This window comes from Protopterus annectens, chromosome 4.part0, assembly GCF_019279795.1.
Source record: "Protopterus annectens isolate FY-2018-M chromosome 4.part0, PAN1.0, whole genome shotgun sequence".
Taxonomy (NCBI): domain Eukaryota; kingdom Metazoa; phylum Chordata; order Ceratodontiformes; family Protopteridae; genus Protopterus; species Protopterus annectens.
In genome coordinates this window covers 1,855,213,778-1,855,239,303 of record NC_056733.1, presented here as the reverse complement: position 1 = coordinate 1,855,239,303, position 25,526 = coordinate 1,855,213,778, and the positions used below count along the sequence as shown (strand labels likewise).

The window sequence follows — 25,526 nt, the reverse complement described above, 5'->3', positions numbered from 1 at the left end:
TAATACACTTTTAGAATAACAGACACTGAGCTCTCAATCAGCAGTTCCCAACTTAGAAGGATGTAAGCTACCTGTTCTGCCACCACAGTGCAGGTCACAAACCTTCCTAATGTAAAACAACTGGTCTGAAGCCCAAGTGCTTAATCCAAAAGACTTAGAATGATAGCTACACTTTAATCAAGGTACTACCAAGCAGTAATAAATGCAATTTAATATTTTAAAGAATGCCTGGATTAGTGCTCAAGTTATACAAACAAAGCTAGATTCAGCAGGCCTGGATCTAGTCTATGCTACAGCAAACAAGGTTGACCAATTTCAGTAAGAAGCAGTTCAAATATGCAGGCACTATAAGCCTTTAACCAGAAATGCCCAGCTCAGAAGGGGAGAGTCCAGCCTCTCCTCCCACAAGAGTGCAGACCACAAACCCTTTTAATGTAAAATAACTGGCCTGAAGCCCAAGTGCTTAAACCAGAATTAATACACTTTTAGAATAACAGACACTGAGCCCTCAATCAGCAGTTCCCAACTTAGAAGGATGTAAGCTACCTGTACTGCCACTACAGAGCAGACCACAAACCTTCTTAATGTAAAACAACTGGTCTGAAGCCCAAGTGCTTAAACTAAAAGGCTTAGAATGAGTTACACCAAGCAGTAATAAATACAACTGAGTACTTTTAAGATTACGCAAAAGCAAAATAAAGTAGGAAGAAACACAAATACAGTAAAAGCAGATAAAAAAAAAAAAAAAAAAAAAAAAAAAATTGAGTGAGCAAATGAGAAGGGCGCAGGAGATACAGGACAGAAACAAGTGCAAATGCAGGCCTTCAAATCAGAAAGTTGAGAGAGATGGAAGACCGCCCAAATGGCCAATTACTACAAATTCTGGGCCAGAACCACTCCTTATGTGGTAGACAGGTTACCTAGTGCTTATCACTCCCACTGATAAGCTAGAAGGCTTCCCCTCCAACACAGAAAGGCTTGGGGAGCTCAGAAGCTTACAAATAGTCCAGAATACAGCAAATCTGTATCTGGTACACTAAATACAGGAAAGGTAGGAAACAGGCTTACATTTTTTTTTCAGAAAAGTAGCAAAAACAATAGTAAAAACAATTCACATGCAGTGCAAGCTGGCACACTTGAGTATGTAGCAATATTAGTCCACACACAGTTTGAAAAAAATGTAATTAAATTAAAAAAGGACTAAAAGCAAGTGCAGAAAGGGTTTATTATGTAGAATGCGGTAAAGAGATGGGACTGGGGGAGTGTCCTAGATCATATCTACAGTGGGGCGGGCACTGCAAAAGCCACCAAATTTAAACTACAACCAAGAACAGGGGGGCGGGGTGGGGAAAAGTTTCAACAGAGATGTGAGGAATCAGAGTACGCATTATAAAACAAAAATATATATACTGATTTCTGTATATTTGCAGAACAGTAAGACAACAGATATCTAAGCAACAATTTAGCTCTATAATACAGAATAATACAGAAAAATTTACTCAGCTCTATATATTTGCAGATAGTCTTATAATGCTGTCTCTCAACACACAGGTTCCACTTTAAATGCAGGCTGCTGCTAATAAGTCAAATTAAGGGAACCTTGAGTTAACAACACACAAGCTATAGAAACCAAAATGAGGGGGGGGGTCAGTTTCAACAGTAATGTGAGGAATCAGAGTGCAAATTATAAAACCAAAAAAATATATACTGATCTCTGTATATTTTCAGAACAGTAAGACAACAGATATCTAAGCAACAATTTAGCTCTATAATACAGAATAATACAGAAAAATATACTCAGCTCTATATATTTGCAGATAGTCTTGTAAGGCTGTCTCTCAACACACAGGTTCCACTTTAAATGCAGGCTGCTGCTATTAAGTCAAATTAAGGGAACCTTGAGTTAACAACACACAAGTTATAGAAACCAAAATGGGGGTGGGGGTGGGGAAGACAGTTTCAACAGAGATGTGAGGAATCAGAGTGCAAATTATAAAACCAAAAAAATATATACTGATCTCTGTATATTTGCAGAACAGTAAGACAACAGATATCTAAGCAACAATTTAGCTCTATAATACAGAATAATACAGAAAAATATACTCAGCTCTATATATTTGCAGATAGTCTTGTAAGGCTGTCTCTCAACACACAGGTTCCACTTTAAATGCAGGCTGCTGCTATTAAGTCAAATTGTTGTAACACTGCTGGGCTGCACCCTCTTGAAATGCTGGTCACTTTTTCTTTGTACAATTTCCTTGTTGCATTTTGGTATAAAGTTGCAGCAGTTGCTTCTGCCTTTGCATATTTTATATGTCCACTTAACAGTATGGCATCATGTCCGTGTCTCTCTTTTTTATTATTTCTCCTTTTCAGGTATAAAAACAATAGTAGAATAATTATTTTTTTCCTGTGAACTCAGTCTTAGTATTTCTTAAATACCTGCTCTCTTATATGTCTTTTTATGTTATTAGTAATACAACCTTGTATAAGCAGCAATAATAAGTCAATGTGATAAGTCCTGTTACAAATTTTACAATGAAATATAATCGTTAATATCGCCATTATATAGTTTGATTCTCTAAATATTATTATTACAGTTATATTTTTATTGTTAACTGTTTCCCAGAACTATGTCACTTATCTCCTTTCCTATTCTCATACTCCTAGAAAAAATATATTATTAAATTTTATTTCAAAATGTTTAGTCTTTTATTGGAAGCCAGAAAGGCATCATTGTTCTGTAGGTATGACCCAAGCTGAAATAAAGTACTTCAGACATTTCAGGGCATTGATCATGGTTTCCTAATTTCACCACTCTTCTGACCGCAAAGCATTCACTTTAAATAACATTGACTTGTGTTTGGGGAATAGGCCTTAGCCTTTTGGTAGGTATGTTTCAGTTTGAAAGTGTGCGTGTGTGTGTGTGTGTATATATATATATATATATATATATATATATATATATAGAGAGAGAGAGAGAGCTACCTAGTAACAGTCAATAGTAGCAGGAATAAACACCCCAGACTGCAGCTATTAAATGTTGTTACTTAGACAGGTAGAAGGTTAAGTACAATTACTCAAAGATTAATAGCTGGATAGTCTAATTCTATGTTTTCAATCAAATTGTTTCCACACTTTGTGAGAAAATATGGGTATGGACAAAATGAAAAATAGACAGCAAGTTGCGAATATTGAAAATGTATTGAGGAAGTACATAAGGAAGTCATACCCTGAAATCATCAACATGGCAAGGTAGGTCTATCTAACTGAAGTGCTAAGGGACATACACATTTGCAGGGATTTGTGTGCTGAGTATTAAAAGCATAATACTGACATTAATGTTTTGTACAGAAAGTCTGTGTTTGCACATGAGTTCTCATAAGGCTTATCTCATGCTGACAGAGCCCACAAGTGAAATTCTTATATCCGTCATTTGCTGTGGAGAGACACAGTTTAAAAGTTGCTACTGGAAGAATAGTCAACCCATGGCACTGGTGTAAAAGAGAGACACTCAAGCACATATTGTTTGGAACTCCTCTGGAACCAGTAGAATAGTATATCTTGATCAGTGACATGATAGTTTAACTTATTTTTTTCTTGCTGGATTGCTTGTAAATTCAAGCATATTTAGTAATAGTGATTCATGATTAATGTACATGCATGTCCAAGCATCCTAATCATTTTCCCTGTAGTTTTATTTGCCTGGCTTTTGAATACCCAAAGAGACTATAACAATGACTTTTGGCTTCTCCCATTAGGGGTTGCCACAGCAGATCACCGGTCCGCAGATTAAATTGCAGTGGAGTTTTTACGGTGTTGAGTTGCCAGCCTGGTGCCTAACCTTCACAGAAAGTGCACACATAAACACACACACACACACACACACACACACACACACACACACACACACACCTACTTGCATGTCTTTAAAAATCACTTGACCTTAGGGAGGACATGCAGACTCCACACAGAATGTGTTCCAGCTGAGAATCGAACCAGAAAATCTTTTGCTGTGAGGTGAGAACACTAACCGTTGCACCACCATGGCCGACTCAGAGACTACATGTTTGTCAAAGGAAAAATATACTTTAAAAATGATCAAAACACGGTAGGTTCAGGTTAAGGCACTTTAATCTTGCAGCAAGGAGACAAAAACGTGCTAATACAGAGTTTGTCTAACTAGAATCAGGAAATGCAGGTATTCTTATACCTTTTCTAATAAGACATTGCCTACCAAGCTGACGTAGTGAATCACAAGTTTTGTCATCATCATTTTGTAGTAATTGTTTTTACAATATTCTGCTGGTGCTATCAATTTTTGTGAGAAACTTCCTAAGAAAAACAACGTGGCCTTGGCTACCACCGGTTAGATATATGCAATGCTACCATTCAAGGTACTATGGCTAATTCGAGCACAAAGCAAGTACAGATTGCAGTTCATTTCTCTAACAGTCCTTTGTCTATGTTATCTCTAACTTCTGCAGCTGTGTATGTTCTCATACTTCGAACAGAGCTGATTGTTTAAAATCATTACATTACAGAATATAGCATTGTTCATTCATTTCTTCCTGACCTAGCAGATAATCACCTGCTTCTCAAGTACATTTCCAAAAGGCATAAACATGAATATTGCTGTGCTAGCAATTACTAGGTCAGAGGGCATCTTGCAAGTTTCAGAAAGCACACTGCAGTTTCAAAAAGCATCTTTTCAGTCTCATATGAAACTCAACTGTATATAGAACAGTGCATATAAAATAGGATGAAAAATGTGTTAACTTACTTAGTTTCTAATTAGCATTAAGCATACACACATTAATACATATTTTTCTGACAATGTTGTATTTTTTTTTTGGACTCTTACACAAAAATGTTGCTTATCCCTGTGGCTCTTCTACAAGCTTAAAGTTCCATTAATCCTATTTAAAATATGTCATCAAGAGACTACTCAACGGAAAGGGCCATAGATTTGCAAATTATCCATTAGAAGTTTGGGTGATTGGGAGTATGGAATATAGTTTGCTGTCAGGAAATGTGTGTGTCAGCTGTAGGTCCAGGTATCCTGATGCCAGCTGTCCACTGCAGGAGGAAATTGTACATCTCCTTCAGCAGTGTCACATGAAAGTGACATTGTAGGGCTGTAAACATTCAAGCATCTTTCTGTAATCACTGTGCCTCTGCACAAACACACAAATAATTCACACTAAATAAGCATCTCTTCCTGGGCCATGGAAGCAGGCACTGCGGGGTCTAGCTGCATGTTAACATTTTGACCTGTATGAAAATATTTGCATGCTTAGGCATTGGTTAGAGAACTTTCAAAGGATAAGTTCTTTTGACCTCTGGGCCTTCATAGCTCCATAGGTTAATAGGTGTGTACTAGGCTAGTGATCACTGAGGATTTTATAAGCATAGCCATGCATTCCCAATCTCAGACAAGCTCTGGTACCCTTAGTAGTGTAAGCAGGGGCTTGGAAGCTGCACTGTTTACAAGCAAAGGACTGGTCAATGAACCAGTTGTAGGCTGCCCGTGCCCATTAAAGACATGCTAGGTGCTAGTCTAGGGGTGGCATTCTTGTTCCCCATCCAGTTGCTCAAGTTGCAATTAAATTGGGTTAGGGAGAAGCTCTGCTTCACATGGATGGGGAGCCTGTTTCAGGGAAAGGGTATTCTCTGTGATAAAATACCTGTCTATCCAGCAGGTCCTATTTATATAACAGGCAAGTTTTATATCTTTAGAAAGGGTTAGTCTGGTGCTGTTTGTTTTGCAGATATGTAGGAGATCCATCAGAGTGGCATCCAAAGATACCTTGTATGCCAGGCATTAATCTCTCCCAACAGCCCATCGAGGACAAATAAGGGATAGGGCATTAAAATGTCTTTGTAGGACATGCTATTAAATCTTACATGATTGTCTTAATATGCCACTGTACAGTACTTTTGTCTAGCCTACAAGAACTTGATCCCCGCCATCTTGGGATTACATTAACCTGTTGGGACCTTTGCTGAGTAAGATATGGAAATTAGAGGTGACCCGAACCAAGAATAGCCACTTTTTACAGAGTAAAAGGTAAAAAGGAATACCAATGTAAATGAGTGTGCCAAATCATAAAATTATAGGAAAAGCTAGCACCTTCCTTGCTTCTTTGATTTTGCTGATGAAAATTGTATATTTATTGTTTCTGATCTCTATGACATAGAGCCTGCCTTCATACAGTGTGGAGTATATTTATACCAGGTCATTGTAACATTACCAGTGAGTTGGTAAAGCATATGCTTCTCTTGTGGTTTTGCACATTTTCCAGTTCAATAAGAGTCTGCACAAAATGTCTTTATTTCTGGTTTACTTCTCTGTTCCACAGAACAGTGTTTGTCTCACGTTATATTTAGAACTTCAGATTGCACATAGAGGTAGAACATCATTTTCTTAAGGCTTTCACAAAATGTTATTACTGTTGCCATGCTAAAGAGACTGATAGATATTGTGCCTGGCACTGAGCTAATATTTGTGTAACACCAGCGTCATCATGTTTGTTCATTTCTACTGAACAAAAGCAGCTCAAATGTTCATTTTTTGCTTAACTTCTGTCTTTCTTTCTTTCTGAACATTTCATGTTTGTTCATTTCTACTGAACCAAAGCAGCTCAAATGTTCATTTTTTGCTTAACTTCTATCTTTCTTTCTTTGTGAACATTTCATTCCTTAATTTTCTGCACTGATGGTCAGTTACCTGTATTGACATTATTTATTCAGCTTTTAGTAATATTGGTATACCTTCATTGTTAACTTTTCTATAGCAATTTGGTAACAATATTTATAAATACCCCATAATTCATGTGATCAGGTTTATTCAGTCTGTTCCTTCTTCAGGCAGATATAGTTTGGTGTGTTTACCAATAATGTAGTGCATGGAACACCCTGATTACATACAAAAAACGTTCAAATTACTTTCTGGTTTAGCACTGCTATAGCACAAGACATGACCTTAACAATGCTTAAAGAGGTGCTTAACAACTGTTATACATTAGTCGCTGTTAAGATCAGGTCTGTACTAAAAGTGACAGCAACGCTGATCAGTAAACAGTAGCAGCAGGACAAGAAACAGATTTGTTTCAACTCCTGCTTCTACCTGCTGTCTGTAACATACACCAAGTGCTTTGGTTACAACTGTTTCCATTACACAGGGAATATGTAAGGACATCAACCACTTCAGCACTGCTTTACTGGCTTTCAAAGCCAGTGCAACACATCACATTTGTTTCTTTTTATAACCGTTCTTTCCACTAATTTTCGGTACATGGAGAAGACAAATCTCCAAATACAACAAAGAATTATGATCAGAACTCTGATCATAACTACATATTATGTACAGAACTCTGATCATAACTACATATTACGTACAGAACTCTGATCATAACTACATATTATGTACAGAACTCTGATCATAACTACATATTACGTACAGAACTCTGATCATAACTACATATTACGTACAGAACTCTGATCATAACTACATATTACGTACAGAACTCTGATCATAACTACATATTACGTACAGAACTCTGATCATAACTACATATTACGTACAGAACTCTGATCATAACTACATATTACGTACAGAACTCTGATCATAACTACATATTACGTATTCTTGACATGGATTCCCAAATTCACCTCTCTAGCTTTGCTCATGAGGTGATTTTTTTGGCATCCATGTGTCGAACATATCAACTGAGTTACCATCAGAGCCCTCAATATTATTTAGCATTGTGTATCCTTATTTGTTTTACTGATTGTTTTACATCATTCAAATATTGCAGGAAGATAATTTGAGGTTGATTAAGGATAAAGCACACATAAAACAGAAGTAATTTTTTTTCATATGTGAAAAAGGAATGTTAACAAATCCATTTAGAAACACTGAGTGTTAAATCATTTCATTATTTTTCTTGGCAAACTGTCCAGGATATAAAATTGATTTGCTTTAATTTTAAACATTTTTTTTTATCTTTCTCCAGGAAAATTGTTAACATGGAATAGAAACGGTCAAAATCAGTTAAGTTTAATATCCCAACTGATGTATTAGTTTGTACTTCATTATCATTTGGAACTGCAGACGTCAAATGTTTTTGTAGAGGCTAAATATTTCCATATCATCTGGAGAACATATGCTCAGCCAGTACCTTAATGCAATAATAAAAGATAAAATATTATGTTGTCCAAATACTAGGGTTGGTGTGTTATTTTGCAGATGTTGATGTTACGTTACTATAAAGTCAATTTTCACATAAAGACAGGCTTGTATCCTTATGGTGCTTGTTTTGTAACTGTTTAAAATAAAGCAGTGTTAATAATTTGTTGTTACTAGTTTTAGACAATGTGCTTATGTATGATGGACAGTATTTTAAGTAGCTCTAAGATGTAACACCTTGGGATGGTGGTAACTCTAATGTCTTGTTAAGTGTATGAATCCTTGATTTACCAACAGAATAGGTTATTCATAAGAGCATTACGTGCTTTGTTTTTTCTGTTAAGTATATTTTTGATGGTGCGACACATATTGTTTTTATTTATTTTTTTAAATAGAAAAAATATGTAATTACTTACAGAATACATCAGAAGACTAGCGATTGTAAAACTTGTAAATTTCTGTTTTTTACCCAGGTCACAGAAATAATAATATTCTGTATGGGCATTTATAAAGAATGTTCTAAAGCTATCCAAATAGCAGGATGTACTTTTTTAAGAGAATTTTTCTGGCAGGGGGTTATAGGAACATTATTCTTAGCAACAATGCTGCTACAAACTGTAGTGCAAGGAATTATGTAATTGAAGACTTATGTTTAAACATTGTCTGAAGGGGGGGTGATGAGGTCTTATCTATTTGAAATAATGCGCAGAAGATAGTAGACTTTTGAGGGAGACATATAATTTGCTTTTGATTGTTCCCCCTTTCTGTTGATTTCCAGCTAATCATCAGCTGCTTGATGTTGTTCCAACTGTTCTTATAAGTTCATAGGTGTGTACTAGGCAAATAATCACAGGAGCCTTTTTAAGCCTGGCCATGCATTCCAAGTCTCTAACAAGTTCTGGTTCCCTTGATAAGTGTAAGCAGGAGTTCAGGGATTAAACATTTAAAAGCAAGTTCTGGGAGATGAACTATTTACACAGGCTGCCTGTGTCCATTAGAAACATAAGTGCTAAACCAGGGATGAATTTTTTGTTCCCCATCCATGTGTCCAAGTTACACTTGAATTGGGTTAGTGTCACATGGATGGGGGGGGGGCTGTTCCAAAGAAGGCATATTCCCTGGGATACATACCTGTCTCTCCAGCAGATCCTGTTTATATCACAGGTGAGGTTTATGTCTTTGGAACAGGTAAGTCTGGTGCTGTTTGTTTTGCGGATGTATGGAAAGAATACAGTCAACTTCAAGAGCTTGCATGCTAGTAACTAGTGACACACGTGCTCTCTGCTGATTATTCTAAATGACAAGTGTCTTAATTCCCAGTCCTTATTTATTACCTAGTTCTTAAATTACCCAAACCTACTAAACTACACAGCCCTACTAGAAACCTTACTCTAACTCTAAAACTCCCACCCAACCTATAGCAATAACTATAGCACTCACAATAAGTTGTTGGTCTCTGTTATGAAAGTATGAATGCAAACATTAAAACATGATAATACATGGTAAACACTGATTAATTTGTTCATTGCAGGATATCCTAGATTAACAGTCTTAATCTTGTTCTGCTGCAAAATACATCACCCTTTCTAACACTGCCTATTATTAATTAGTATGTTAAGGAAGCCCCCCTCCCCCAGTATACCAAACGTCTGGATGCCCTGTAAGCATACATAGAAAGAGCTATAGGTTTGAATTCCATATGATAAAACAGTAAGAAGCACTTTCATCTCTCAAATATAATAATTCATCAGACTAATTATTATTTGAAGATGTATATAAATACTATACAACAAATAATACGTGACTTAAAACCAATTAATCAGCATAACAGAACATATTTTAAACATGTTTCTCTGGACAGTGCTTTTTTACAGTTCTAAAATCAGCACTATCATTCAAACCAGGTGGCATTATAGCAGCTAGAAAAATAATACTACTAATATGCATTGTATTACAAATTGTTTTCCTTGTCTGTCTCCTTAACATAATTTATTTCATAGTGCAATACAGAAAACAAAAATCTCCTGTAACTGTTATACGTCATGATGATTGCATAATGCATTAAGTGGATTTTTCATTTTTATGGCATAATAAGCAAGCAATAATTCCCAACAGGGTGTATGTGTTACTGTGCAGATAATGCTTACCCAGGGTGTTATGAGGCCTGAAACCACAGGTGTCATACACATACACAGACACTTTTTTCTGTTTCATTTATTTCTTACACTTGCTAAACAAAAGCGCTGCTTAGCGAGTGTAAAACAATAGCTTGATTGATCTCTCTCTCGTGCACGCATACAGACACACGCGCGCGCACACACACACACACACACACACACTTTTTATTTAATTTATTTTCTTCTTTTTTGTATTTTACGTTCACTAAACAGCAAAAGTGCTGCTTAGCGAGTGTAAAATAATGGCAGCCATTAAATTGCTGTTAGCCTGAGCTCCATGGCAGCTAAATACGCCATCATGAAATGGCAGGCTCATTTTTTTTTGTGTGCATTACCTGTAGATTAACACTCAGCAGGAGAATGATTGTTCTCCATTCAGGTTACTTATCTACAGGTTGACCGTTCTCTAATGTCCATTCACATGAGTGAAAAGCTCATCCCACCTCTATTTTGTTTTACCTATGTAGAATGCTTTATACCCTGAACATGTAGCCACAAAATGTTGCATACTTAGAATAACAGCTATAATATCCCAGTGCCTGAAAAAGCTTCTGTTTCACGTTACTTTAATAATATTATGGCCTTGACAGGTGTTACAAAATGGATGTAAACTAACTGTTTATGCTTCCAGGAATCGTCAGAGATATGAGTGGTTAGATAAACATTATTTTATATAAAAAATGTTTGATTACATTCTACTCTGGAGTGCTACAAAGTAGGAACACAATAGTTGTCTATTTAAGTTGTCAGACAAGCAAAGGTTACTGGGTTTCAAAATAGTAAAATCATATTGGTATAATTTGTCTAAAAATATATGGGTCATTTACTTACTGAGAATGGTCTGCAACCAGATGATAGTAAATTCATTAGTTGCAAAACATGTAGAAACCTACTGACAAATTTTCTTTGATTTAATTCATGGGAATTGTAAACATCAGTCTAAGTTCTTCCATACTTATCATATATTACAGAAAAGTAAAAAATAACATTTGTAGAAAAGATACAGGAATTGTTTACAGTTTATGAGTAAGTTGTTAAGAATAACTGACACGGGAATAGCCAAGCATCAGTATTAGATTCTCTCAGCATTATAAAACTAACTAGAAAGAGAGAGAAAGGTTTCTATACCTCAAAGAGCTGAGGACATCAGGTGGCCTAATGGTTAAGGTGTTTGCCTGCCTTTGCAGGGTTTGAGTTTGACAAGGGATAATTAGCTAGGCTTAATATGGCTCGCAAGGGCAGTTAGCTTAGTACTAATCTATGAACCTATGAAGATCTCTGAGCTGTTGAAAAGGAAATTTCTAAAGGTTTATCTTGCCAAATTCACAAAGAAATGAATAGGTCAAGATCTGTTGCATGTTAAATTTGTGTAGAGATTAAGCAGGTATCTACCATCTGCTACTACAATATTTAAATATACATACTCACTCCAAGAATGTGCAACTTTGAGAAGAATGAAACATTTGGATTTGCTTTAAAATTAAATACTCCATTGTTGACATGGTAGTGTAAACTCAGAATTTTACTTAAGTGTCTAGGGTATGGGGTAAAAGGTGGCCTACTTCCCTGAAAAAACACATACATTACATGTTTATGGAAAGGATTTCTTCTGAAGGGAAAGAGACTTTATTGAATGTTTGGGGAGTTTTGTTTTGTTTTACATCAGTAATTTTTGCTCTGTATGGATTTGGAGAAGGCATTTTGAGGAATAAGTATTGTTTCCTCTAAGATGCTTTAGAATGGATGTAAACAGAAGAAATTGTGAAGTTACTATGACTATGTACCATCATTTCAAAAGAAAACATATGGAGTGACAAATGCACGGGTTTATATTATGTCCATGAAAAATGAATTTGCTGAACTGCATCTACATCAAAAATGCTGTTCAGTGAATTGATAATAGTGAAACTGTGGTACAGTGGGGATCGGGAAATTTGCCCTTTCCTCAGTGTAGTGCAATCTCGTAGTTGGTATATATAATTAGTGGGGGTGTGGGTGGTGCAGCCCCCCACAAGAGCGAATTTGCTGAACTGCATTTTCGATGTAGATGCAGAATAAATTACCCTCTCTCATATCTGCTCTCTGATTTAATTTCTAACTCCCAAAATGTCTAAGCTACCTCTCAGTTGACTGTACAGAGGAAAACATTGCACAAAAAAAAAATTCTAGATAATTTTTAGAACATTTTTTCTTTAAAATCTTTTAGATTGTTTTTAGAACATTTTTAGAACTTTAAATCATTATTTTAGTTTGTTGCACTGTTCTTACTATGTATAATTAATACGAGACACTTCTATTGTACTTTTATTATATTTTTATCTTTCATTTGTAACCTTTATTGTACTGCCTTTGGAGCTTTTCTCCCCGGGCCTCCACTGAAAATGGGTACCTCGTGGCCCAGTAGACTTCCCCGGTAATCAAACTGAAATAAATAAATAAAATAAATAAATATAGACCCCAAATGCACTTCTGATGGCTTTATCTCATAGGTTCATAGATAGGTACTAGGCTATTGGCCTATATAAGCCTAGCCAAAAGGTACTCTGGCTTTCGCCAGCCAAGAAAATTATTTTCCTGTGCCACTGTCGAGCAGAGCCACAGAAGTGATCCCCGGGGTGAATTTCCTATCTCCCATCCAATCATCAAAATTTTTCTTGAAGAGTGCTAATGAGGAGCTTTGTTTGATATAGATAGGTAGTTTGTTCAAGAGTATGGGAAGTCTCTGGGACAGGAATCTATCCCTCCAGCATGTTCTGTTTATTGTGGTGGCAATGTTTAGGTCCCTAGAGTGTGTAGCTTGTAGGGATTGGGATTTCTTTAAGTGGAGCATGTCTAAAAGCTTTGGGTTTGACATAGCTTTGTCTGTTAGGCAGAGATTGCCTCTAAGTAGGCGGTATGCGATGGAGTGAAGCTTCAGTTTTTTGAGACGGTCTGCGTAGGGCATCTGTTTGAGGCCAGTAATCCTCTTTGTGAGGTATTTCTGTGGGCTTTCCAGTTGTTGTAGATGTCTTGTGAGGTACACACCAAAAGGGGCATTGTACTCTATAATGGGTCTAATGAGTGACGAGTAGAGGGGAACAATGACCTCTTTTTTCCTGGATGAGAAACCTTTTGTGATGAGGTGTGCCACATAGAAGGAGTTCCTGACTACTGTGGCAATGTGTTTATCAAAGGAGAGACTACTGTCCACCTTTGTCTCAAGGTCTCTTATCACACTTTCAGTGTTAAGTAGACTACCGCCTATGTGGTAGTTCATGGGTACAGAGTTTTTACCAAAAGGGATGACAATGCACTTTTTGGCATTGAGCTTGAGGCCATGGCTTTGACACCAGGCTTCTGTCTCAGCGAGGCCCTTTTGTAGGATATCCACATCTTTTGGAGTTTTTATTATGGCTCCTAGTTTGCAGTCATCTGCGAACGTTAATAAAGACCTTCTGTGTTGGTCTGTACTTCAGAGAAGTAGATACCAAACAGGAGAGGACCCAGGACTGAACCCTGTGGTACTCCACTTGTCACTGGTCTAAAGTTGGATTTGGCGTCTGCTACTTTCACAGTGTGGGTTCTGTCAGTGAGCCAGTTGGCAACCCATCTTGTGACATAGGGATTTATACTTAGTTTAGTGAGTTTATCTATAATTCCAGAGTGGGGGATGGTGTCAAAAGCCTAGGCAAGGTCTAGATAGGCTGTGTGAACCACCTTACCCTCATCTACGGCTTTGGTGACTGCTTCAAAGAAGTCTATCAGGTTTAGGAGACATGATCTGACTTTTACAAACCCGAACTGGGTGGGGTCCTGAATTTGGAGATTACCAATGTCATTGTTATAAGTTCCATGATGATACGTTCCATAGCCTTGCAGACCAGGCTCGTTATGCTAATGGGGTGGTAGTTTCTGGGGTCTGTGGTGGCTCCCCCTTTATGGAGTGGGTTAACCATCGCTGTGTGCCATTCAGTGGGCACATAGTCTGAGGTGAGGCTATGATTGAATGTGGTACTTAGTTAAAGTGCCAGTTCATTCTGTAGTTCATGTAAAACACAGCCTGCAATGTTGTCAGGGCCCATGGATGTTGTGTTCTTGGCTTTGGTGTGTTTTTTACCTGTGCAGCCGTGATTACAAGAACTTTGCATTCTTCTGGTATAGAGATGGGCCCTTTAGGGGATGCTGGCGGGTAAAGTTAGCACTGAACCTATATGCCTGGATGTTGGCAATATCAGTTGGTTCTGCATATTTAGTGCCATTGTGCTGTAACTCAGAGCAGATCTGTGTGTTGCCATTGAGATTCTTGACATAGCTATAGAATGCTTTGTGGTTGTCTTTAGAGTCAGTGACGATTTTGTTTTCATAACTAGCTTTGGAGGATTTTATGAGGGATCTCAGCTTCTTACTGAGGCTGACCAGGGAGTTTCTCCAATCATGGGATTTTACTCTTTTTTGCAACAGTTTCTTTCTTCCATTGTAGAGTTTGTTTATGGCAGGGGACCACCAGATTGGCTTCCGTTTTCTGGAGGATAGCATCTAGGGTCTGTTAGAGATTGCACGATCCATGCACTCGTATAATGCTTATAAAGTGCATTTGTGTAGGATTCAGCAGTCGTACCTCTATTGTCCGTCAGCATGGGTGTCGTGAAGTTTGCCACTTCTGTCTTAAGCGTGAAGTTGGCTTTGGAGAAATGTTTTACTGTGGTTTCCCTAATGGGGGTGGGAGAGGGATGTGGATGTCTAGGGTGATTAGCTTGTGGTCGGATCTGACCAATGAGGAACTGACCTCTGGTGTGGAGCACCGGTTACCCATGTTGGTAATAACCAGGTCTAGGCTATTGCTGCCCCTGGTGGGGGTGTGGATAAGTTGATCCAAGGCATTGGAATTTATGAATTACAGAAAACATTGAGCACAAGAGTTGGTACATGAGTAGTTTTCCTAGTTAATGGTAGGGTAATTGAAATCACCCATTATTAGGGTGTTGGGTTATACCCTAATATTTTCCAGTGTATCAAGAAATGTGGAGTGGGAATCCTAGGGCATGGTGGGGGATCTGTAGCAATCTACAATTTGGATTGCGGTCTTCCCCAGAGTTAGTTGCACTTGGATAATCTCGGATGTATTATGCTGAGCAACTAGCCTGGAAGTGTGGATATCCTTAATGAATATGGACACACCTCCGCCTTTAGTGTTTCAGTCCAGGTTAGGTGGCTGAAAGGTGTGGTATGAATTATAGCCTGGTAATGCAGAGGTACTCTCTGGTGCCTTGAACCAGGTCTCTGTCCCTGCACAGATGTTGATGTTCCCCATTTTAAGGAGTGCCTCGAGTCAGTGCATTTTGAGGTTTAGACTTCTAGCATTGAGTAGCAATACCCTCAAATTCTTCTTGCCTGTACCTGTTACCGTGGTGAATTTGTCATTTGAACCTTGCCTAAAAAGGCACTATATGGGTGGCTAGAGCCTTAGCCAGTATCCAGAATCTCAGGGGCGACAGGAGCAGGCCATCTCTGGCAAAGCATCATGGTTTCTTGATCATGTCATCCCAGGCAGACAGATGCTGGATCCCCATAGAATGACACCAGAAGCTTAGCCAATTGTTGAAGTCAATCATTTTGACCTTGTACTGTGGTATCATTCTGGGTGATGGCAGGATGCTACTCAGGGCTTGGGTCATACCTGCCTGGACTACAAGATCGGACAGCTCCTCTATGTCCCTTTTCATGTAGTCCAAGGAGATACGTCTCAGGTCATTCACACCAACATGGACAATGACAGAGTCATATTTGTACTTGTTGTGGAGTGACCTGAGTGCATGCATTATGTAGCGGATCCTGGCACCCGACAGGCAGCTGACAGTAACTTTCTCCTTGTTTAGCCTGGTGAGTGGAACATCAGTGTGCCTGACTATAGAGTCACCTATGACTAGAGTGTTGGGTACGTTGTTATGCCTTATGGGCTATGGTTGAGTGGCACACTGAGTTTGTGGGCTATGTGTCATTTGGGTTGTGTTGGAGGGTGGAAGTTGCTTGTGTTTCTGCTTTGGAGGTCCCTGTTGCTTGGGCAGGTTTTTACTGAGAGCCTTCGCGAATGTAGGTGTGTGTTTTGTGTTTCTGTGTGTGTGTTTTGGTGGTGTAGGTTTTGAGGGACTATGTGCTGAGTGTGGTGTGGTGCAAGTGTTTACCTTCTCCTCTTGACTGTCCAGTCCAGTCTTAGGTGAAGAGAGCTTTGCTTCTCCTTCAGAACATAAGAAGATTGGGGGTATGAAAAAAATGATAACAGAAATGGTATAGGTTCTGGGCTGAAAGCCATATAAAGCGGGCTGTGAAGTACAGTTGCACCTTCTTTGCTTGCTGGTAGACTAGTTGAGATAAAATGTACCACCATTTCAGTTAATTTCTATGCAAACTCAGCTTTACTATGAGCAAAGACGTTTACCCAACTATCATTTGCAGATGTTATTTGCAAATGACTGCAAACTTGGGGCCATCATAAAGTTCAAAGAGTATAACAAGGTCCCCCAAGAGGTCTTTTCCTGTACAAATAGCCTGTGTCAAAAGCATAAACTAAAACTAAATGCCAAGCTATATGTAATCATGTCCCTTGTCAAGCATGGCTCTTTGTAGCTATCACATTGGCAGTTCACACCTGAAAACTGATCCTGTATTCAGCAATCTGAGAAACTATATGGACAATGAAATATATTTTGATCACCGTGTATCCACTGTTGTATAAAAGTCCTTTTCATTGCACAGCTTATATCTAGAGGTATTGTGTCCAGGTCCAGGGGTGTAATCATTCAACTGTACTTTGGACTTACTGTGATGATCACTGACTGTAATGCTTCTTTCAGTCTGTAGCTGTCCAAGCATTTGTCAGAATTAGAATGACCACAATGTTTTGTCACTAAAAAAAAAATTAAGGTCCTAAATTGTAAAACCTATGCAGACCATCACAAAACCTTGTCTTTATTGTCAGTATCATACAATCTACTGAGAGGTGTTTTCTGCCACATGTATAGAGTTTCAGTAGAACCTATTCTGCCTCAACTATTACACATTCACAGGAATAGTAGTGTTGTAAACACTTAATTGCATCACTGAAGAGTTCATAGGTATACAGGATGATTACATTAACAAGGATAGTCAATGAGAGGGTTGATTTGATATTTATTAAAATTTCCCACTGTTTGAAAAGGTGTTGGTTTCCTCCACTTTATGAACTGATAAATACATATTTGTGTCTTTATTCAATTAGTATACAAGAAAATCGGGATCATCTTTGTTGTTGTGCATCATATCTTCATAAACATAGTCACAGACACACAATCAAATTTGAAATGCCGCTTTTCACCCTGAAAACCATATTTAGAAACAGTTTACAAATGTAAGAAATTAGATTCATATTTATCATATCATTATCATATCATTATAATATCCTTTAGATTTATATTTATCATATCATTATAATATCCTTTTGCTGGCTGTAAAAGCCCTTCAGCTTCAGTTTTGTACCTTATTAGAGCATGACACAATATATCAGTGTATCCAGTAATGGATTACTTTCTTAACTGAAAAAATAAAACAAATGCAGCTTCTGACTTCAAAAAAACCATTGTGTGTGTTTGTATTTACACACACACAAACACACAAACACACACACAAACACACACATCTCCACATGTGTGTGTCCGTATGTATATATAAACAGTGAACAGCATTGATCCGAAAGGATCAAAACTCAAAAGATGGAAAAACTAAACTCATTTTTACACCTATATAGATATTCACAGATAATAAATCTACATACTATATATAGCTATCTCTGTCTCTCTATACACATGCGCGCACACACACACATACATATGCATACACACACACGCACGTACACACACACACACACACACACACACACACATACATTCCTTGTCATATGACTTAATTTATGCAGTGTTTTAAAATGTATGAAGTTTTCATGAAGTATACTTAAATGACATTACTACGAGGTTTGTCATGTCTTTCTTGTTCTCCTTTAAGACTGGCGGATTTATGTGATTTTATTTGGCTTTGTTATTCACCTTTTATTTTGTGATTGTATCTAAAACTGTTTTTCCTTTTTGTGTATATCTGTTGCATCTTTTATTGTCAAACTTCCCATCCTTTTAAAACTATTCCTTTTCTTTCCCGGACATGTGTTAAGAAATGCTAATGAAGAAGTCAAGCTTTTTCATTCATATTAAAGTGGCCATTTCTGTTACTCCTTGTGACTTTATAAACATCCTGCTGATTTGGTTTTCATTTCTATCTCCTAACCGTTCGTTAGACCTTTGTTTGTTTACTTTTTTCATCTTCCATTCTCATTTTTGTTTTAATATCCCTATTATATTTTTCACATTTTTCATGCATTTCTGTGTACACACAACTATAAATGCGTAATATAGGTATAAATTACAAATAAAATATTATGTATCTATGTGTACATACACAGACTCAGACTGATACGCATGCACACATACATATTGTATATATGTATTATGTATATTAGTTTTGCAGCTTTTAATCTTTTCATATAATACTTTTTTACATTGTATGTTTATCCCATTAACATCTTGGTGAAAATACATTACTGTTTTCTGAAAGTAACCAAATTGCTTATTCTATAATCTGAGAAGAGGCTACAAGCTATGTGGGATAAAACCAGTCAACAAAGGATAAGTAAAATACTGTACAACCAATAATTTGCTTCATCCGTCCTTTATTGCTAGGTATAACTGTATGTAGAATTTGTTGTTGTGCTGTGAAGTCTGGAGGATTGACAGCTTAAGCTGTCACAGTTCTGTTATGCCATTGTGTTGCTGCAGACATATTAAAGGTTACTAGGATTTTAACATTAGGTCGACAGAAATAAAATAAAGTTTCAATCAGATGTTTTGACTTGCAGAATAAAGATGAACTGAGCAGTAGAAGGTACACAGATTTACATTAAATTGTTTTTTTTTTTTTTTTTACAAGCTATCACTTTGAATGTTCCCTAATAGAATCAGGGATGTTTTATTCTATCCTTTTACATGATTATGTCATCTACTGGTAGTAATAAAGATATCCTAATTTTGCTATTTAGCCACTTGCAATTGATTGGTAATGGACCCACTTTAAAAAAATCTTTACTGTTTTTTTTTTTTTTTTTTTAGTTTATTCAATGCATTGATTTGCCTTTTAGTTTTACCACCTTAGGGCTTATGACATTTATGTCGTATGTCAGATGCTATTACATTTTTCAGCAATTCATAAAGATTTTCTGTTTGAGTTGCCTCCTTTACAAGTTCTTGATTATTTATTTGCAATTTCTGCTTGTTCTTTTATTATCCATGTCTTCATTTTCTAACTGCAGCCACCATTTAGATCCAGTTATGTTGCCATTGATACTAAATTGAGTACATATCGGTATTAGTACATAATCCATTTTACTCCCTTAAAGCTTTCTCTACTGTCTGTTTTCAGTCTCTGCAGTGAATCCAACTGCAGTGTCATGTGCAGTCTTCTGTTCGTGGATTAACTGTCAGGTGATAACAAGGCATTCCTTGGATTTCCATGGACTGAATTCCCACCAAATATGACCAAGTTAAGCAATATTGTGTTATATATAAGTGCACAGGTACCCCTGCTGTACATCTTCTGGACTACATTACGCAGGTGGAGGCAGAGGGGATCCAGTACCCAACCATGGGACACACCTCCTGCATTTCTCAAACCACTTTGTCAGATGTGAGTCTGGTTGTGCCCATGGTAAAAAGATCTAAACATGTACAGCTGGCATGCAGTCAGGTTACTGATTTAAGTATATGTATATACACACACACACACACACACACACACACATACAAAGTACATTAATCTGCCTTGGACTGCTCAGTGGGAGAGGCATCAGATACTTTTGCAGTATATTATTGCTTTGCAACAGTGGTTGTCCATTGTTCCCAGACCTTTCACACAGGATTGCTTTCTACAGTTAACTACCTTTCATCCTGGTCTGCCTTTCCACCCATCAGCTTTAGGCTACCTGGCTCATGCTCCCTGGGGTTTGAGATGCTGTTCACAGTGAGGCATCTCCACTGCATGCCTGTAAAGCTCTGTCAGGCCTGCAGCTGCTATTTGTTAACACATATCCCTACATGCATCATGGTATAGCTGTCTCTTCAATGGGCATCTGTTTTCTCAGTACCACAGGTCATGCTTATGGGTGTTATAACCTTTTTAATTGCATGGTCAAGTAGATTTTGTGTACCCCTTTCCTTTCACTTATCCTGTCAGAATCCTGCCAAATCCTTACCTGTACACACAGGAATCCTCTTTCTTTTACCTCACTTGCTTTGTTGAGGTACATGTAGTTACTTGTGTAACTGCTCAAGCAGTTCTACTCACTGGCTAGTAGCAGTGTTCACTGTGTGTGTTTTTTGTTTGTGTTTGTGTGAGACTGTGCCTGTGACTTTCTCTTTGTATATGTGTCTGTGTTGACATGAGCATATGGACATGAATTGTGGCATTGATGGTTTCACATTTTTTTGCTGTAGCCCCATACAAAAGATTAAAATTTATGATATTTGGCATTTACCATGGGGCAGACTTCATTTTAAAGTACCCTAGGAACCAAAACCATAATCATCTTATCTAGCAATTTTGTTTTGTGGAATGCTAATTATTTATAGGTTCATAGGTAGGTACTAGGCTATCTGCCTGAAGGCATTTATAGGCCTAGCTGGAATGTGTTGGCTTTCGCCGCCCCTTTAGATTAGTTCCCTGTGCCTCTGTCCAGCAGAGCCATTGAAGTGATCCCTGGGGTAAACTTTCTGTTTCTCATCCACTCATCAAGGTTTCTCTTGAAGAGGGTTAGCGAGGAGCTCTGCCTAATGTAGATTGGAATCTTGTTCCAGAGCATGGAAAGTCTCTGAGACAGGAATCTATCCCTCCAGCGCATCCTATTTATTGTTGTGGTGAGGTTTATATCCCTGGAGCATGTGACTCGAGGGGATATGGTTTTCTTTAGGTGGAGCATGTCCATCAATTCTGGGTTGGACATGGCTTTGTATGTCAGGCAGAGATCACCTCTGAGTAGGCGGTATGCAACCGAGTACAGCTGGAGTTTCTTCATTCAAGTTGCATAGGGCATCTGCTTGAGGCCAGTGATCCTCTTGGTGAGGTACTTCTGTGGTCTTTCCAGTTGTTGCAGGTGTCTTGTAAGGTACATCCCAAATGGGGCATTGTACTCAATGATGGGTCTGATGAGTGATGCATAGAGGGGCCCAATGACCTCTTTCGATCAAGATGCAAACCCTTTTGTGATTAGGTGGGCCACATAGAAGGATTTTCTAACCACTTTGGCAATGTGATTATCAAAGGAGAGGTTACTATCTACTTGGGTCCCCAGATCCCTTATTATGTCTTCCGTATTTAGGGGGCTACCACCTATGTGGTAGTTTGTGGGTACTTTGTTTTTTTCAAAGGCGATGACTATGCACTTTTTGGCATTTAGCTTGAGGCCATGGTTTTGACACCAGGTATCTGTCTCAGTGAGACCCTTTTGGAGGATGTCTGTGTCAGCTGGAGAGTCAATTATAGCCCCTAGTTTGCAGTCGTCTGCGAACTTGGTCAGCCATAGTCCTCCTGTGCTTGCCTGTACCTCTGAGAAGTATATGCTAAACAGGAGGGGTCCTAGGACTGAGCCTTGGGGAACGCCACTTGTAACCGGTTTACAGTCAGACCTAGCTCCCGCAACTCTTACCATGTGGATTCTGTCCATGAGCCAGTTGGCAACCCATTCCATGATGTAGGGGTTTATGTTCAGGCTGGTGAGCTTGTCTATAACACCTGAGTGGGGAATGGTGTCGAAGGCCTTTGCAAGGTCTAGATAGGCTGTGTGGACCACCTTTTCCTTGTCTATAGCCTTGGTAACTGACTCAAAGAAGTCCACAAGGTTTAGGAGGCATGATCTGCCTTTAACAAAGCCGAACTGGGTAGGGTCCAGTGTTTGGAAGTTTCCATTGTCTCTGTTAATGAGATCCATGATGATGCGCTCCATAGCTTTGCAGAACAAGCTAGTCAGGCTTATAGGGTGGTAGTTCTCGGGGTCCGTTGTGGCTCCACCTTTGTGGAGTGGAATAACCTTTGCTGTGCACCACTCTGTGGGCATGTAGCCTGTGGAGAGGCTGAGTTTAAACAGTGTGTTTAGGTGAGGGGGTTAGTTCATCTTTGAGCTTGTGTAGGACGCAGCCTGGGACACCATCCGGTTCCATTGATGCTGTGTTTTTGGCTTTGGAGAGGGCTGTTTTAACCTGAGTGTCTGTGATTTGAGGGGCACTACATTCTTCTGGTATAGTTATGGGCTCTTTTGGGGGGTGAGAGGGGGTGAAGTTTGCACTGAACCTGTCTGCCAGGATGTTGGCGATATCGGTTGGTTTATTGCATTTTGTGCCATTCTGCACTAACTCCGAGCAGATCTGAGAATTGCCACTTAGATTCTTGACATAGCTAAAGAATGCCTTGTGGTTATCTTTGGAGTCCATGGCAATTTTTCTTTCGAAGCTAGCCTTGGATGATTTTATGAGGAAATGTAGTTTCTTGCTGATACTGCTCAGGGATGTCTTCCCTTCTTGGGATTTTACTCTTTTCTGTACTAGTTTCCTCCTTCTATTGTATAGCTTGTTTATGGCAGGGGTCCACCAGACTGGTTTCCTTTTCTTGGAGGAGTGAGTCTTGATTTTGTTTGGGATAGCATGATCCATGCATTCTTGTAGGTGCCCGTAGAGTGCATTAATAAAGGATTTTGCAGCTTGGACGGTGTTATCCTTTAGCACGGGAGCTTTGAAACTTCCCACCTCGGTCTTAAGTAACGTGAAGTTTGCTTTTGAAAAGTTTTTCACTGTGGTTTCTTTGACCGAGGGTGGTGGCAGAATGTGGATATCCAGAGTGATTAGTTTATGGTCAGATCTAACCAGCAAGGGGTCGACCTCCGGTGTGGAACACTGGTCGCCCATGTTGGTGATGACCAGGTCCAATATGTTGTCACCTCTGGTGGAGGTGTTGACCAGTTGATCCAGGGCATTTGAGTTTATAAATGCTAGGAAATGTTGGGCAAGGGAGTTTTTACTTGGGTAGTTCTCCCAGTTAATGTTTGGGTAATTGAAATCACCCAATATCAGGGTGTTTGGTAGAACCTTTATGTTTCTCAGTGATTCCAGGAACGTGGAGTGGGGGTCCTGGGACATGGTGGGTGATCTGTAGCAAGCTATAATTTGAATAGCAGTTTTGCCCATTGTTAGTTGCACGTGGATGATCTCTGAAGTGTCATGCTGTGCCACTAACCTGGAGTTGTGGGTATCCTTGATGAATATGGATACTCCCCCACCTTTTGTCTTTCGGTCCTGGTTCTGTGACTGAAATGTATGGTATGAGTTGTAGTCTGGTAGTGCTGGGGTGCCCTTTGGAGCCTTAAACCAGGTTTCTGTTACTGCACATATATCGATTTTCACCATACTGAGGAGTGCCTCGAGTGCATGCATTTTGAGTTTTAGACTTCTGGCATTGAGTAGCCTTACCCTCAGTTTTTTGTTACTTGTGCTGTTTACGGCGGTGAGTTTGTCTGTTGAGCCTTGCCTAAAGAAGACACTATAGGGGTGGCAAGAGCCTTGGCCAATATTCGGAAGCCTAAGGGTGACAGGTGTAAACCGTCTCTAGCGAAGCAGCGTGGCTTGTCGAGCATGTCATACCAGACTGACAGACACTGGATCCCCTTTGAATGACACCAGAAGCTTCCCAGTTGTTGAAAGTGATAATTTTTTCTCTATACCGTGGTATAATTCTTGGTGAGGGCAGGATGCTACTCAGGGTCAGGGTCATACCGGCCTGGGCTACGTGATCAGAGAGCTCCTCCATGTCTCTTTTCATGTAGTCCAGGGAGGTATCGCTCAGGTCATTCACACCAACATAGACAATGACAGAGTCATATTTGTACTTGTTCTGGAGTGACCTGAGTGCGTGTGTTATATGGTGATTCCTGGCACCTGACAGGCAGCTAACAGTAACCTTCTCCTTGTTCAGCCTGGTGAGTGGGACGTCAGTGTGCCTGACTATAGAGTCGCCTATTACTAGTGTGTTGGGTATGTTATTTTGCCTTAAGGGCTGTGATTCTGTGGCACACTGGTTTTGTGAAGTATGTGTTTCATGGTTTGTGTTGGAGCATAGAGGTTGCTTGGGTGTCTGCTTTGGAGGTCTCTGTTGCTTCTGCAGATTTTTATTTAGAGCCTCCGAGTATGTTTTCATGTATTTTTTGCCAGTGCTGGTTTCATAGGTCTATGTGAGACTGGTGGTGTGTTGCAAGTAATTCCCTTCTCCTCTTAAATGCCTGGTCCAGTCTTGGGTTGAGAGAGCTTAGCCTCCAGTTTGGCTATATAATTGCATCTCTCGCATGTATTAGTGTTTGGTGGAAGGAGGAGAGGGTTGTCTGTGTACATGAGGCAATTGTAACATTGCCTCAAAATGCCCAGATTCACCAGTTGGACCAGAGAGTACACCTGAAACTGCCCTTTGGACATGCCCAGATAGGTACAGTGAACTGTTTTACTGATTGGCTGGTAAGGTCAAATAGAGAGCCTTGTCCTTCTCTACAGTATAGGGGGGTCTAGTGCTAAGGTTTATTAGTGCTTGCTATGAGTTTTGAGTAAGTTCCAGTATGAGAAGAGAATGGTTTGAGTGCTTAAGTTGAAAGTTTGTCGAATTCCAAGGGAAAATCTGAAGAGTAGACTTTGTGGAGCCGGGAATAGTTATACCTAAGTTGAAAGTTTGTCGAATTCCAAGGGAAAATCTGAAGAGTAGACTTTGTGGAGCCGGGAATAGTTATACCCTAGCTAACCGGCGCTGCCCAGTGCGCAAAACCACGCAAATGCAGGTTTTATAGCAGGGAAATGAAAGAGATAGAAATTAGCCCAAAATGGCCAATAAACTACTAATTTCTGGGCTGAAACCACTGCTCCAAGGACAGATAGGCTGCTCAAAGCTCCATCTCTCACAGTGAACAGAGAAACTTCCTTCTATCCTAGTAAGGTATGGGCAAACACAGAAACTTGTAACACAACCCTGAATTCAGCACTAACCTGAAAAGTGGACTATACTAGCTTAGAAAGGCAGGA

At 39.0% G+C, this 25,526-nt stretch overlaps 1 protein-coding gene across 2 annotated transcripts in view; it reads left to right on the top strand.

Annotated features, from left to right (window-relative positions):
- LOC122800048 (slit homolog 3 protein-like) overlaps nucleotides 1-25,526 on the top strand; it is a 2,083,326-nt gene that overhangs the window by 1,922,030 nt on the left and 135,770 nt on the right. The gene's annotated exons all lie outside the window — the stretch shown is intronic.